Raw genomic sequence first — 14,707 nt, 5'->3', positions numbered from 1 at the left:
CTCAGTTGGACTCCGGTGTGGCTGGGCTAAGTGCTGTTGCTGGTGCTGATACCTTCGGGAATTGGTTCTGCCTTCTTTGGAGTTCCCGGCTCTGGCTGGTGGGCTTCTCTTAGTTATGTGGTACTGGAGGCTGGGGCTATGTTAGTGCTGCCAAGACCAGTGGCTACCAGATGGGGTCAGTTGTAGGATGTGCTGTGGCTGTCTGACGGTTGATGTGTCTGATGGGCTGAGGAGGCTGGATGGGTTCTGTGGCATCTGGTATCTTGGGCTTGGAGGAGGCTGATTCGGGCAGGAGAGGCACAGGCGAGTACTGGTCAGGCATGTGTCAGGTTGGGTGATATCTAATTCAGTGTTTCTGGCCTGCTGGGACTACCAGGTGAAGCTGCTGAGTGCTGCAAAGTCCATGGATTGCCTGGCCTGGCTGATGGCCACCTGTGCCGATAGTGGATTGGGACAGCCTAGTTGGACTTGCTTAAGACTTACGTGCTGGACTTTGTAGGATCTGTTTGGTTTCCTTCATTTGGTTGTGGGTATAGTAGGAGGGGGCGGGGTACTACGGGTGGGAGATCGGCCCCACTGTCCTACTTGATCTGTTACCACCACGATGTATTTTATTTGTTTATGTGTTTTTATTTGGTAGACAGGTAGCGGGTACAGGTTCTCCTCACAAGTACACTCTATGGAGGCAACTGGTAAAGTGGGTTCATAGGGTCGATGGCCTGGCATGCTGGTATAAGAGGTAGACATGTTGCTACCTCCTTCCTGCTATTGTGTCGCCTGTTGGTTTAGTTTGTTTGTGTTGGTTTGCTACTGTAGTGGAGGTTTGTGGGACAGTATTTAGATTGGGTGGTAGTGGTTTGATTTATTTTGGATAAGGAACTTGATCAGATCGTTCTTTTGTTCGGATTGGGTGTAACGGGGGCTCCCTCTGGGAAGATGGATTCTAAGGTTGCGACCGCACCAAAATGAAGTCTTCTACAAAGTGAACAAATATAATAAATGTCAAAAATCTCAAAAGTAGAGTTTGAAGAAACAAAGCGGCAAAACTTAATATGGTTAAGCCACAGCTTTTACTCAATTAAGTCCTGATGTCCTGAGGTAGTTGATTGCCAGAGTAGAGGAGAACTCGCATATACTTAAGTAGATTTCATATACTGCCAGTTGCTCCCCATCACCACTCTGTATTGGTGAGCACCCAACTCGCTTGGGCTGCCTAGCTAACCTCCACGGGTCAGATCAAAGATTCCTCATAGTGAACTAGACTACTCTTGTAGTTTGCTAATATCACTCTGATAGAAGTATTTTAGCCACAGCATCTACAATGTAACCGCAGGAGTAAAAACTCTTCATATCGTCAACATGTCAGTGGCGAGCTGTCATGCCGGAATAGATGCGATACCAACTATTGAACTCTCTACCTATATAAACTTAGTCTTCTTCAAGCATCCAGAGCCCCAGAACATCTATCCGGTTCTACTCTATTCCATATCATTCTGGATGATGGCCACGGAGCTCCCCCAATAGACCCCTTCGGATGTTGACTACCAATAGATGCTACCCACAGTCAACTCTCCTAGAAACAGGTCTTATTGTTACCTTAGACTAGTGTTTCAGAAACCCTAACAATTCTTCAATACTATTACACTTTCGGGGCAACAGACTTTGGTTACCTCACCTACTAGCCTTTAGTAACCTCACATACTACCTTAGACTTCAAAGTAGTATTACTCTCTCAGCTCTGGTCCGTTTTACACAAAACTACCTGGAGACCATTCTCCAGGTTCACCTCTGCCCCCTCATATATCCTGCGGACAGCCTCCAGTCGGACGGACGGCGGGAATGTATATGGTGTTACAAGAGCATCTCCACCTGAAGATATTTACTAGACTTACAGCAACTCTCCAGGCTGTAGCCCATTATGCCAGGGACTTATAATGGGACCGGAGGAGGGTGTTAGCCACCATACCTTCAAGTTACAGCTTGTTCAGAGCTCAACTGGTTTTGCCAGAGTGATCCGCATAACCTGCGATTCGAATATCCTATATAGTTTTGCTTGACAAACAATCGAGTAACTTCCCTCAAAGTCCTGCATAATAAGTTACTTTCAAGGTAGGGTAGCTTGGCTCCATAAGTGGGTAACCCATAGCCCAAGGCAGGGTAACCTTAGTCCAAAGGTAGTGTAACAGCATACTGAATTACCCTACAGAGTAGGATAACTCTACATGGACTCACCATCGAGTAATTCAGGGTAACTCCCAAATTGACTACTTATGTTACCCTACTGAGTAGGGTAACTACCGCTCCTTACTAGTACCTGTATACTTCTTAGTATTATATAGCATACCCAACCGAGGTACCTAACTAATAGTACCTGTACCCGGTAGACTATAGTCTACCACTATTTCTACCATAGTTGTCTCTTGATACTGGTATGGGTATAGGTTTGGTTAACTGTATAGTACTCCGTGGAGTCTCATTATATCGCTCCCCTCTTCCATAAGCTCGACTCGAGCCGGTCTAATGATGTCTCTTATTTTCACTACTCAGTATATCTACAACCCTATGGTCCCTAGGTTTAGATGGATACCTTTTATAAAAATCTCTTAAGGCCAGTATGCCAGTTCCTTCCAACATCTCGAACGGCTCCTACGAGTTTTCTTCAGGTCCATAGCCTTTCCACGATATAAGGTACTGGACAAACCGATATGGAAACCTCTACTTGGCTCCACCATACTACCTGCTGTCCAACACTCCCGAGATAATATCGCTAGGCTCATCCTCCATGATGTCAGGGATAGGGACATCCTTTGCCCTTCTCCCGGTCTGATCCTCTCGGTATGGCTCCAACAATCTTACGTTAAATACCAGATGGATTGACCAACAGACAGGAAGCTAGAGTTCATATGCCCTATTACCCACACGTCGTTTGACCACAAATAGGCCAAATATTCTGTGGTCTAGTTTCTCCATAGGCCTTTTGGTCTAGATATTTTTGTGATTTAGCATCACTCAATCTGCCTTAATAGCTCTGCCTTGTTTAACATCTTCTAGGGTAGTATACTCCGGAGATGGTTGTCTTTTCTTGTTATGCCTTTTCCATCGCCTTTTCTGTACCCTCTGTAATGTTTCTTGTATGTCTTGCCATGTACCTTCCCAATCCTTGACTAACAGGTCATTACTCAGATGAATCCCTTTATTATCAGGAACAATTTCAGACCAGTTTGTCCTTGGAGTGAATCCAGAGTTAATCTCAAATGGTGATACTCTAGTGGACTCGGAGCTGAATGTATTATAGTCATACTCTGCTAAGAGTAATAAAGATACCCAGTTATCCTGCTGGTAGGTACAATAGCTTCTCATATATTGTTCTAAAGTCTGATTCACCCTCTCTGTCTGACCATCAGTTTCTGGATGGAATGCAGTTGAGACGTTGAGTTTTCCCTCTAGTAGTCCCATTAAGCTAACCCAAAACTTTGATGTGAACCGACTATCTCAGTCAGAGATAATTGATTCCAGGAGTCCATACAATCTCCAGATTTCTTTGAGTAATATAAGAGCAAGTTCCTTGATTGGTACCTCCGTAGCGAGGGGGATAAAGTGTGCCATTTTTGAAAATCTATCGACAATGACCCAAATCTTCGTCAAGCCCTCGGATTCTGGTAACGCTACAATGAAGTCCATTGATCTTACATTCTATAGTCTCATACAAATCTCTATTAGTTCTAGGAGCCCAAATCTCTTATGTTTGAGAGTCTTTACTCTTAGACAGACATCATAAGACTGAACATAGTCTTCAATATAGGCCTCCATCTTTGGCCAATAGAAGTTGGCTTTAACCTTGCCAATAGTCTTATAAGTCCCGAAGTGTCCAGCTAGGCGGGAGTCATTATCCACGAGCATGATCCGTTCCTTTAGCCCTTGATCCTCTGGTATATACCAACCCTTCTTGTACAAGAGGAAGTTCTTCTCTTTTCAGAAATTAGGATCCACCTTTTTGTCTCCTTGAGTAACAGATTCGTAAGTACTTTGATAAGTATTGTCTTTAGCCATAGTGAGCTTGAACTCATCCAGCATTCCTGATCTTAACCAGAAGCTTTGGCACAGTTGCAACAACTATAGTTGCAAGTTGTCTCGCTCCAGACTATCCAAATACTGTCCAGGATAGAAAAATGTCGGTTCTTGACCCAATTTCGCAGAATCACTGCCCTCTTCAGGGCGGTACTCCAAAGGCCTTGATAATGCATCTCCCTTCTCACTCAGATGTCCTTTACGTTAGACAACCTTGAAATTGAATTGTTGAAGGAATTCTGCCCATCGATGCTGCCTGTAATTCAGTATCTTAGTACTGTTAAAGTACTCCAAATTCTTATGCTCAGTATAAATAGTTATCTGATCAGATAGTAAACATAAAAGATAGTCCCATTTTTTGAATGCTGTGACTATTGCAGACATCTGTTTATCATACACATCATAGTCTATCTCTGCTAGGGAGAATTTCCGACTATGGTCAGCTACCAGATACCATCTATTATCTTCACACAATTGTGATAGTATGGCTCCTAATACAAAATCACTAGCGTCAGTCTCCAATTTGGTTAACCCTTTGGGATCAAAATGGGCTAAAATGGAGCTTGCCATAAATATTGCTTTAAGGTGACTAAATGCTTCATCCTGCCTTGGGCCCTATTCCCATTTGGCATTTTTCTTCGATAAGTCAGTTAATGGCATTGTTATCTTACTAAAGCCTTCAATGAACAGATGATAAAAGCTTGCAAAACTCGAACAGCTTTGTATGTCAACAACTATTTTTGGAGGAGTCCAAACTTCGATGGACTACACCTTCTCCATGGTCATCATAATACCACGGTCAGATATATGATATCCTAGAAATTCTACTTCTCTTTGATGGAATGTAGATTTCTTAATGCTCAGGCAAAGCCTAGCATTTCATAGTCTTTCCATAACCCTTCGAATAAGAGAGATATATTCTTCTATTGTCTCTGAGTATAGTAGGATATTATGCATATAGATGATAACTCCTTCATCTAACAAGGCTCGAAAGACATTGTTTATCATACTCTAGAATGTAGATAGAGCATTACTGTTAGGCGGAGACAACATGATAGACTTCAAGATTGGCTAGACCAATTGAGATTCATTTCTGTAGACGGAGATTGTCTAGGAAGGCTCGGACTTGGCTGGTTTCGTTTATGACTACTAGGAGCGAAGTAAAGTAGGTAAAGTAGGGTAGAATCGTAAAAACAATATTATATTGTTAGGGTCTCTTCTCTGTTGCTTGATGATGTCTAAAGCTTTGGGAGGCACTTCCATATTTATATTCCGCGTCTGAGTGTTCACGGACAATATCTATTTATCATACAACTATGTACTTCTTCAATCGTAATTCACGACGTCGACTTTTCTTCTAAGGTACGAACACCTGTAGACCTTGAAAACCATCACACCCTCTTTGGTAATTACAATATTTCTTCTTAGGAAGCGTGCTGCTCCCAATAGTAATATCCCGATTAGCAGAGTCTTTAGACTTATGGCCTAGTTCTTAAGTTGAACTGAGTTGGCTCCAATTGTCTTCACCATTGATAAAATGATCAGTTTTATTCACTGCTATATCTGCAAAGATGGTCGTCATTACAACCATTGAAGGTCGTCTGACTCTGATCCTTTGTAACTCCATACTCAACCGATAGATTTTCTCTGGATGACTTCCTATTAACTCGTAGGAAGCTATTCCACCAGATTGGTAATTAATCCCTCGGTCGGCAACCCTTAGTTGCCCACTGGGGAGTAGGTTTCTGTAATCATTGTAGTATTGGGAATCACCCCATGACTACGACGTGTTCCGAAACCCAGTTGCAACACTCCGTGAAGTTCGTTGGCTTCTTGGATAGTGTTTTTTTAGAGTTCTAGACTCTTCTGGTGGATGTAAATATATTGGTCTCCAGTAGAGATCCTTTACCATTTAGTATCATCTCTTTGTACGAAATTGTCTCGTTACCTACAGCTCATGCCAAAGGTGTTATGTCTTTGGAGCAAAGTAACTCTCTGAGTAGTTGACAGAATTACTCTGTTCTACTTCTCAGGCCTAGCCGAAGGTCCCCTCCCATATATCCTGTGAATAGGATCCGGTTGGACGGATGGCGACAACATATATGGTGTTATTCTAACACCTTCTATTCTGTGGTAATATAGTCACAGGACCAAACTGAGATTAATATATATGATGACACATGGGCCCCGTAAGGGAGCAGGAGGTGGGTGTTGGAGACCAGAGATTCCAATTCCGAGTGGAGTTACCCGACTTACAGTGGTTCCTAGGTACCGAGTTCTGGTATTCCTAACAATTACATAACCCAAACAGCATTACCATATGCTCATACAGTCCATATCGACAGTGAAATGTTGTCTTCTACTCTTCTCCTTCTGCCATCAGAAGGAGATAGTAGCTATTCTTCAAATCTAACTTAGTGAAGACAGTACCCTTTCCAGATCGATCATGTAGCTCATTTATCAATGGTAAAGAATATTTACTCTTTACCGTGATCTTATTCAGCCCCCTATAATCGATACATAACCTCAATGAACAATCAGGTTTGGGTACAAAGAGGATTGGGGCTGCGGCAGGAGAATTAGATATTCTTGTCTTTCCTGTTGCCAGGATCTCGTTAAGATACTCTCTTAAGACCTGGAGCTCATTCTCAGATAAGGGGTATATAGAGCCAAAAGGAGGAGATGTTCTAGGTATCAAGTCAATCTTGTGATCGTACTCTGAATGCTCTGGTAACACATCAATCCTTTGCTGGCTAAAGATATCGCCATAGTCCATATACTCTGGCAGAAGACTAAGAGCGATAACTTTACCATCTTCTCCAGTGAACTGGGCATCTCCAAGAAGATACACCTGAGCTTGGTCCTCTGCCAATAGCTCTTCTTCAGTTATCAATTCTAACCGTTTCTGTCCCACTAGGCACTTGGCCTTATATCAAACTGATATCCAAGTGAATCTCCTACACTCCCAGTCTATATTGGGATTATGTTCATGGAACCATGATATAGGAAGATAGCCATCAATCTTCTTATCGGACATATCCGCTAGTTCAAATCGCATGTTGTTAACATGATCACCAATATGCATCTTTGGGGTCTTAGTATAATGAAGCCCTGTGTTGGAAATATCATTCCCGCTAGCATCCTTGATAGAAGCCACAATCTTTATCCGGACACAAGGGATCTGTGTCATCTTTGCCCATTGAGTGCTTAGCACAGCGCCCATAGCACTACTATCTAAGAACAATATAGCCTCTGCTGTACTATCCTTTGCGCCACAACACCGTTCTAATTGACCACGAACTCGGATAGACTTAATATGTTTCTGGGGGCCTGAAAGCCTCGCCTTCTTCTTTAAATTTTCTTTTGTAAACATGGTAATGGGAGTCTCTTGCCTTTCAACACAAGAGTGACCACAATGGGTCAAAGATGTTTAGGGTTTCAAATCACTGTATATCAATAGCTAGGATGTTTACTATCACGCCAGCATGATTTCAGGTACTTAACCCTCCTCAGGGAAACTTGATAACAAAATTCCATTGCTCTAATCAAGACCAACCTGTTGTGAAAATAAACTAAACAAAGAAAACAATTCACTTCTACTACTAAGTAAATTTTCCATCGAAGTAAGGAAACAACATTTTCCCACATCAATAATCAAGAATATAAAGGAGAAATAAACTAAGACAATGCCTAAAGACAATTACCTCTTCTGACTTAAATCCTCCATTTGGCCTTGTTCCTTCGCAGACCGCTGGGGCCTAGAACATCTAAGAGGCCTTGTCAGTCTATATTGACTACAGGATTTCTTGGGTTATGCTAACTCTCAGAGTCTTCCACATAACCTCCTAAAGTTCTGTCAGTGTCTTGTTATTTCACCTGCAGGAAAGGGACTTACCTATTTCTCAGCATCAGTATCAACTTCTATAATCTCGGGAGATGAGCTGCAGACTTCTAACAACTTCTTTGAAGATGGTACTTCGATACGACGCATTTTGTTGTTTGATGCTTCGTTAACCTCTGCATCTTCAGCCTTTCGCTTCTTTGTTATTGACTTAACCGCTTTAGCTGAAGTAACAACTAGGTCGACAGAGAAACATTTCCACCAAAAATAACCCAGCTTTCCGCATCGTGTGCACTGCGACTCCTTCTTTCACTTATCCATAAGTGTAGACGAGATATTCTTATGAGCATTAGCGTGCTCAGAATTCACTTGCTTCTGTGGTGTAGCAGCAGAAGATAAGGAGCACTTAGGATTGGTCTTACTAGAACCCATTTTTTTCTTTTTTGGTTGTTTCCTTGAGACTGACAACCACTTCTCACTCTTGCCCTGATTTTCACTTCGGTTCTTTGTAACTGTCTCGCCGAAAGTGATATCATCTTGTAGGGCATGGCCTGTTTTCCATAGAAAGTCTATATATTTAGACACATCGGTAGGCTGAAGTGTCTTTTGGGTCTAGACATTCCGCAACTGGGATGTCATTGTCATCCGGATCTTGTTCTTGATCATCGTTGGGTTTGTCTAATCTAGGTGCATGATGAGATCCATCACTGAGTCTAGGTACTGGTCTAATTGCCTAGCCTACATCTGCAGTTTAGTCCATTTGCTTAGAGCACGGTCCCGATCAATATGAGCACTGAAACCTACCATTAACCGTTTCCTCAATCCTTCCCATGGGCAAAACTCATGGTTGGAATCAAATGGCATACCCACCCGGTGAGCACCATCTTCACTAATATACTGGTGTAGAACCATGTACCAAGTTTTCACAGTACCTTGTTGAGTAGAGATAACTAAGCTAATTTTGTCCATTGCTTCGGTGACTGATTCCCGGCAGTATTCAAACTTGATTTCTACATCACTAATGAACCGCTGAGTGTTAGTAGTATCGCCCTTGAAAGGAGTTACATCACCTAATTTCTCATGTGTTTTAGGCTTATTCTTGGGACAGCCTGTATCACTTCTGGACCTAACAGCTCCTGGTGCCCCACTCAGTGATAACAAAGCCTGCAGTAACCTGCGGGCCTATCAGTCATAGCTTCTCTTCTTCTTTTCAGACCAGGTCAGCTTTTGCCTTCCTACAAGCCCTGAATAATCAGGTATGGAGTTGGCATCTGTCATCACTACTACTAGAGGAACTGGAATCACCCAGGTTTACAGCCGCATTATCATTTCTGCCAGGTGGAAGTTGATCTCCGCCACCACCAGTATTTCCACTGTGGCCTCCAAAGGGTCTGTCATATCCATCAAAGGAATCCTCTCTTTCCTGTTGTCCTTCCCCTTGTAGAACCACTCACAGGCGAGACAAAGGCATTGGAGGTGGATCAGGTAAAGAAGCAGCTGCCGAAGAACTCGGAGTTACTCCGTACCAACCCTGAACAAACTGCTGGACTTCCAGACAGCTTTCCGCCAATACCAGAGGCCCCACATGTAACCGTGAACCACAATAAGAACATTTGGGCTTTTTCATCTTCGAACCTTCTTCCTGAGGCTTCCAGTACACCTGGCTTGAACGACTGTTTGGACAGTTGAGTGCATGTGTAGCCCTTGGAAAGTGAGGTTCTCCCACAACTGTATAACTAGTGTAATAGAAGGCCATAACTCCCGGCAACAAAGGCCTTCCAACACGTTCTTCCCCCATTGGGTATACTTCTCTTTCCTGCCGTCTAAGCTGTTCAAAGAACGTATTTACATCAGTATGTTTCCTCGGTGTACCAGGTATAGTAGGCATAGGAGGGAGAGGGGTAGGTTCCACAATAACAGGGGGATGCCCCGGCCTTGGCGGGGGTGTGTTCACTGCCACTTGGTAAGGGTGGTCAGGCACAGGGACATTCGCAGATGGCATTGGTGTATGGGTGACATCTGGCAAGTCTACCTGATGCTTCGCCGGTTGTGGAGGTGGAGGAGGAACTTTGAACTTATTCACCCTATAACCACCATCGCCCAGACGAGGCCCTGTTGCTGGGCTAGGAGTTCGTCTGTTTCTCTGTTGAGATATCAGAGTAAGTGCTTCTTCAAGCTGGGCATGGAAGGGGGAATGACGGGGAGAGACTAGTACTTGTAGCTGTTGACCTGCAATCTGTCGTCCTAATTCAATCAAGTATGCCTGATATTGAGGGTTGGTCAACATAGTGGTGAAGGTTTCCACAAAGTGGACTTGGGGGTTCTTCTCCATTGGAGGTGCCACAGTCATGATCGTATCATTGTCTTGATCGATCTGATGCCCAATACTGGCAGCCTCTTCCAACGCCGAGATCCTTTTAGTGAGGGCACTGGTGTTGCTGATTTGCTATATAAACATCCCCTGTTGGATACGCATCCACTCTGCAGCCGCTATTGCCATTTCCACCCTAAACCTAGCCTGCACTTGCTCATTCCAGTATTGTATCTGTTTTTGAGCCTCCTTCATCTGTTTCATAACTTCAAGAAAGATATAGGATTCTATAACTTCCCTAGTAAAATCTACAAGACTAAAACCTTACCCTTGCCTTTCTAGCACTACCAGAATCTCCAGCCTTTGCTGGATAAACAATTCCAATATGACTGCAGGGTTTTGGACTATGATTGCCTCACAATTGTCGGACAGGTCAATGTTGGTAGCATTAAGGACAAGGTCAATGGGTTCTCAACCAAGGCCGTGGGCATTTGCAAATGCTTTACATCGTAGTAACCATTAGTGGGCTTGCGCCGCAGTGGGATTAAAGTGATGGGCTTAGTTCAACATAGTAATTTCCACCCGAGGCATCTGGTACCAGACCAGCGACTCGTACTCAAACTATGTCAATTCATGTAGGTCAATACCAACAATTCTTCAGAGTAGGGAGAGTTAAGCGAGGTTCTTGCTTAACGATATACTGTAATGGGAGCTCACTCAGGGAAAATGGATCGCTAGGTTGCGACAGCACTGAAATGAATTCTTCCACAAAGTGAACAAATATAATAAATGTCAAAAATCTCAATAGTTGAGTTTGAAGAAACAAAGCACTGAAACTTGATATTGTTAAGCCAAAGCTTTTACTCAATTAAGTTCAGATCTCGAGAGGTAGTTCATTGCCACAGTAGAGGAGAACTGTAACGGGTTCGTAAGGTGCTAATCACGTTATCGGAAATGGATACGATAGTTGGCAGGTGGCCTGCTCTTCCAGAGAGGAGGCGAGAGCTGAGAACTAAAGGAGGCTTCAAGGGTGTACTGAGGAACAAAGAAGTAACGGTTCAACCAAGTATATTGAAATACTGTCTGTTGAAGTCTGCCTTTTCTATCGTAGAAACAGGCGGTCTTTAAATACACAAATCTGTTCATATCTAGCATGAACAAAACTAATCAAAGGTATCAATCGATACACTTTGGTGAAACTAATTAAGTATTAAAACGATACTTAAAACAAAACATAACGCAAAACCAAGTATCAAAGCGATACTTAAAACAAAACATAAAACAAAACCAAGTATCAAACGATACTTAAAACAAACCAAGTATCAAAGTGATACTTAAAACAAAACATAAAACAAAGCCAAGTATCAAGCGATACTTAAAACAAACCAAGTATCAAAGTGATACTTAAAACAAAACATAAAACAAAACCAAGTATCAAACGATAATTAAAACAAACCAAGTATCAAAGTGATACTTAAAACAAAATATAAAACAGAACTAATAACCGAGTACCTGTACCAGTTACAAGAACTCGCATATACTTATGTAGATTTCATATACTGTCAGCTACTCCCCATCACTAGTCTGTATTAATGAGAACCCAACTCTATTGGGCTGCCTAGCTAACCTCCACGGGTGGGACTAAAGATCCTCCGTAGTGAACTAGACTACTCTTGTAGTTTGCTAATATCCACCTGACAGAAGTATTTTAGCCGCGGCATCTACAATGTAATAGAGGGAGTAAAATCTCTTCATATCGTGGACATGTCAGTGGCGAGCTGTCATGCCCGAGTAGATGCGATCTCAACTAATGAACTCTGTACCCATATACATTTAGTCTTCTCCAAGCATCCGCAGCCCCTGAACATCTATCCAGTTCTACTCTATTCCATATCATTCCAGATGATGGCCATGCAGCTTCCCTAATAGACCCCTTCGGATGTTGACTACCAATAAGTGCTACCCACAGTCAACCCTCCTAGAATCACGTCTTATCATGACCTTAGACTAGTGTTCCACAGTCCTTAACAATTCTCCAAAACTACTACACTTTCAGGGTAACGGACGTCGGTAACCTCGCCTAATCGCCTTTAGTAACCTCACATACTACCTTAGACTTCAAAGTAGTATTACTCTATCAGTTCTGGTCTGTTTTACATGAGACCACCTCGAGACCATTCTCCAGGTTCACCTGCACCCCCTCATATATCCTGCGGACAGCTTCTGGCCGGACAGATGGCGGGAACGTATACGGTGTTACAGGAGCATCTTGACCTGAAGATATTTACTAGACTTACAGCCACTCTCTAGGCTGTAGCCTATGATGCCAGGGACCTATAACAGGGCCACAGGGGTGTGTTAGCCACCATACCTCCAAGTTACTGCTGTTTGGAGCTCAACAGGTTGTGCCGAAATGATCTGCACAACCTCAGATTCGAACACCCTATCTATTTTTGTGTGACAAACAATCTAGTAACTTCCCCCAAAGTCCTTTGTAACAGGTTACTTTCAAGGTAGGGTAACTTGGCTCCTTAACAGGGTAACCCATAGCCCAAGGCAGGGTAATATTAGTCTAAAGATACGGTAACTCTACTTGGACTCACTGTCGAGTAATTCAGGGTAACTCCCAAATTGACTACTTAGGTTATCCTACTGAGTAGGATAACTACAGCTCTTTACTAGTACCCGTATACTTCTAATTATGGTATAGCATGCCCAACCGAGGTACCTAATCAACAGTACCTCTAGCTAGTAGACTATAGTCTACCACCATTCCTACTACAGTAGTCTCTTGACACCGGTATGGGTATTGGTTTGGTTAACTGTAATACTACTCTGTAGAGTCTCGTTACATCCATACAAAGCAGTTTTTGGCCATGAATACCTACTCCTACCTACAACCCTATTCATGAACTCCTCAATTCCTACCTCTCATGACCACTTGAACTGCCATCAAGCAATCTGGAATGATGTCTTCTAGGCTGTTATGACTTCTCGATTCCGAAGCACGACAACCATCCTGAAACGACGATTCAAGCACATTTCTATTCCATAAGATGACATGCTTATGTTACATGGAAACAGGTTCATTACCAATATTGGATGCAGTAAAAAACTACAACTCCAATGGCGAGTACCTTTTAAGGTGTTATCTTTCGATGAACACACAGAAAGCTATACTGTCTAGATGGAAGGACATATGTATCACTGCAATACCACTGTTTTCTACTCTACTGCTGTCAAACACTTCCACCCTAATGACGACTACAAGTTACCTGGAAGAATCCACTCTCGACCTGCCCTTATCATCATCGACAAGAAGGATGAATGGGAGGTTGAAGAAATCTGGGATCACCGATTTTGGCATGGAAATAATCAATTGCTGGTCAAATGGAAAGGATATTCAACAAGCGAGAACTGCTGGGAACCACTCAAAGGACTGGAGCATGCCATGGATATGATAAATGAGTAGTGAAAGGCCAACCTGCCAAATGATTCCCTATCACCTACGATCAACTACATCACGCTGTGCTGGTTACCAACAATGCCAGAAAATGCGTAATAGCAGATAGAACTTGAGACTAGAGATGAGATTTCAGCGCCAGACTTTGAATCAGAATTTGAAAGCTATAATGAGGAAAACTAAGCTATGGAGCAGGTACTCGACAACCTCGTCTACTCACAATGCACTATCCGAATACCATAATGATGTCAAACTATGTGGAACTCAATCTGAGGCTGCTACAACAGCTTGTTGGACTGCTGTTAAACCGCGATATTATCCCACCAGAAGACTACTTTACTATTCTCTTGGTAGACTACTGTCCTCACTGCAATAACATCTGGGTTGACGTACAGCATGAATCTGCTATTCGTGACTACTGTGACCTACATTTCTTCGAGTCTCAATATTTTCTTAGAGATTCTTCTTGTCCCTGGTGTGACACTTATGATGAACAATTCATAGCTGAAACTGAAGCCTGTAGTTTCTCGAACTCTGCTTTTGATGATAATTAGGTTTTCTTTGTTTAAACAGTTGTTTTGTTTTGGGGAATGTAACAGGTAAGGGTACTCGGTTATTGATTTTGTTTTATGTTTTGTTTTAAGTGACTTTTGATACTTAGTTTATTTTAAGTATTATTTGATACTTGGTTTTGTTTTATGTTTTGTTTTAAGTATCTTTTGATACTTAGTTTATTTTAAATATTATTTGATACTTGGTTTTGTTTTATGTTTTGTTTTAAGTAATATTTTGATACTTAAATGGTTTTACCCAAGTGTATTGCTTGATACTTTTGATCAGCTTTGTTCATACAAGACATGGACAGATTTGTGTATATAAAGACGGCCTGATTCCCCGATGAATGAGGCAGACTTCGACAGACAGTATTCTGAATAGACTTGGTTGAATGATTACTCTTTGTTTCTCAGTATACCCTCGAAGCCTCTTTTAGTTCTCAGCCTCTTCCTCCTTACTGGTAGAGCAG

The sequence above is a fragment of the Tuber melanosporum genome (genome assembly GCF_000151645.1).
Source record: "Tuber melanosporum whole genome shotgun sequence assembly, scaffold_2, strain Mel28".
Lineage (NCBI taxonomy): Eukaryota > Fungi > Ascomycota > Pezizomycetes > Pezizales > Tuberaceae > Tuber > Tuber melanosporum.
The sequence above is the reverse complement of the archived record's forward strand: the minus strand, read 5'-3'. Positions refer to the sequence as shown.